The sequence below is a fragment of the Mandrillus leucophaeus genome, unplaced genomic scaffold, assembly GCF_000951045.1.
Source record: "Mandrillus leucophaeus isolate KB7577 unplaced genomic scaffold, Mleu.le_1.0 Scaffold303, whole genome shotgun sequence".
Taxonomy (NCBI): domain Eukaryota; kingdom Metazoa; phylum Chordata; class Mammalia; order Primates; family Cercopithecidae; genus Mandrillus; species Mandrillus leucophaeus.
This window is the reverse complement of record NW_012103177.1, coordinates 356,070-358,926: the sequence shown is the minus strand read 5'-3', so window position 1 is coordinate 358,926 and position 2,857 is coordinate 356,070. Positions and strand designations below refer to the sequence as shown.

Below are 2,857 nucleotides of genomic sequence, written 5' to 3'. Positions count from 1 at the left end.
AAAATTACACAGTATAATCAGTCCAGCTGTGGAAATGTGCTCTGAAGGCTATTGATTCCTGAGTTCTTGATACTTTCATTGACCCTATCAAAACACTTAAATATTCCAAAGCCTGGAGAGGCCCTGGAGAAGCTCAAGTTGTAACAATTTTGTACTGCCTGAGGTTTATATTGTTCCAGATAGTATATATTTTGTAATAGGGTTGAAAACAGTAAAATTTTAAAGTGGCCACTCCTATAGTAGTGTAAATACATGAAAATCTAACCAAATGTATTGTCTTTATTCTGAGTGTGTACGTGCACACAAATCCCAACAAAATGTTCTCTAACTAGTCTTACGTGACCCTGGCTTAAAATGTGGGCTGTTAGATTTTGAACTACCTGGGGTCAGGCATGGTGGTTCACACCTGTAATCCCAGGACTTCGGGAGGCTGAGGTGAACAGATCACCTGAGGTCAGGAGTTCGAGACCAGCCTGGCCAGTATGGCAAAACCTTGTCTCCAACTAAAAACACAAAAATTAGCCAGGTGTGGTGGCATGTGCCTGTAATCCCAGATTCTCAGGAGGCTGAGGCAGGAGAATTGCTTGAACTTGGGAAGCAGAGGTTGTAGTGAGCCTTGAGCCGAGATCGTGCCACTGCACCACAGCCTGGGCAACACAGTGAGATTCGGTCTCAAAAAATAAAAAATAAAAAAACCAAGATTTTGAACTAGTTGAAAATAATCGACTGCTTTTATTATGTACAGAGTTAGTATTCTATGCAATTTTATTGAATTAAATTTAATTCTTCTATCACCAGAGAACAATTTTTTTAAAAATGAGAAACATGATTACTAATTTAGATGGCATGTAACCAAGTTTAAGGCAGACAAAAAACAAAAAAAGTCTCTATTAGAAACCACAATGGAACATTTTTGGGGATAAAATGAAAATATTAACTTAAAATTCATTCTTCCATCCCTTTTAGCCCACGTGAGTGAATAATTTTAAAACCTGAAACAAATGTTTTCTTAGTATAACCTTTCTAAAGAAGTCCTGTAATTTCACTAAATCACAGAACTCCCATTGCCTTAGATCAGGTGTGTGCGTATTATCAACATCAAACAAAACTCAATTATTTGTAATTGTCAGCAAAGCTGAGAAAAAACCTTATTGAAACGTGAACATTGTGAGAAAAAATATATCTATGCATTCCATAAAAAGCAAGCATTTCTTTGCCTGAATTTTAAAAAATTGTTTTATTTATAATTATTGTGGATATATAATAGTTGTACATATTTATATATATGTGATGTTTGGATACAGTATACAATGTGTAATGATCAAATCAGGGCAATTGAGATATCCATCGCCTTAAGCTTTTATCATTTCTTTGTGTTAGGAACATTTCAATTCCACTCTTTTGGTTATTTTGGAATATACACTAAGTTATTGTTAACTATAGTCACCCTATTATGCCACCAAACACTAAATTGTACTCTATCTAATTGCGTTTTTGTACTAATTAACCCTACCCTCCTTATGCCCCTTCTCCATTACCCTTCCCAGCCTGTGGTAACCATCATTCTATTCTCTATAATTTGTAATAATTATACTTCTAGAGCAAAAGATAAACTCTGCCTACCTGGGTCTTGATTCTTTTAGGAGGGATAAGTCATGTCCAAGAACAGAATACAAAAAGAGAAAATGGTGTCAGTAGTATGATGTTATACTATACTTGGTGTGCTATACTAAATGGTCTCAGTTTCAGATAAAATGACATTAGAATTCAGGAGGGAGACATTCCAGCTGGAGCAATTAGGAATCAGGGAAGTCATTGTAAACAAAGTGGTATTTTTGATAGACCTGGACTTCAAAATATGGAAATTAGTGGGGAGGGTGATGAATCCAGCATTCCAAGGAAAAAGCAAGGGGAGAAGGAGGTGTGAGGCACCAACTGAAAAGAGGACTTGATCTTTCTGAGCCTCTAGTGTGTGAAAGAGATCAATGGGCTGTGAGGGGCTAGATGGTGTAAAGCTTTGGAGGCCTGACGTGCACTTTAATCATCAGACGTGGACCAGGTATAGAGGGTTTTAAGAAGGAGAATGACAGAACCAGAGCTGTGCTTTTGGAGATTTATTCTGACAGCAGTGTGTAGGATGGATTGAAGGAGGTGATACCAGCTCAGGCTCAACAATTCCTTAAAGTGGAGAAAAGGCACAGTTGCAGTAGAGACTAACCCACGTGCCACTGAAAATTGTCCTGTGTTCCACCTGCAGCACCAATCTGAAGACTGTCCACCTCTTTCCAGAATACCATGGATCTGTGAACAGTTAAAACCTATTACATGAGCTGTGTGGAGCTGACCTGATAGGGATAATTATAATAAAAGGTTTATATCATTCCCTAGGACTAGGGGTAAAGGCGGTATAACACTCTTACACTCCTACTTTGTTCCTGTTTTAGCTTTTGAAGTTTTATAATAGCAAGTTACTTGATTTGTCTTGAGATTTGTGCTGTATCACTGATATAAGCTTTCTAATTATCTTTATCAACGTGGCTACAGAAAGGAAAAATGTGATTCCATAATTTAGATTTGCAGATAGCAAATAGAATGCTAATTGATACTTTGGAAATATGATTTTCAAACTTAGCAGAGTAGGTAACAGCAAGAAAAATGTTTTAACCTGAAGTCATTTTGAAGGCTAAAATAGATGTTAAATTTAACCTGAAAGGGAAAGTGAGGAGAACCCTGCTTGAGACTTTAATTCTTTGATTAAACTTGATAGTGGGTTATCTTTAGGGTAACTTCTACTTCAATATGAGCCTCATTCTATGAGCCAAGCCATTGTAATTATATATAATAGAATTTTTTTTTT

At 36.6% G+C, this 2,857-nt stretch overlaps 1 protein-coding gene across 1 annotated transcript in view; it reads left to right on the top strand.

The window, feature by feature from the left end:
• FUT9 (fucosyltransferase 9 (alpha (1,3) fucosyltransferase)) overlaps nucleotides 1-2,857 on the top strand; it is a 225,047-nt gene that overhangs the window by 173,259 nt on the left and 48,931 nt on the right. The gene's annotated exons all lie outside the window — the stretch shown is intronic.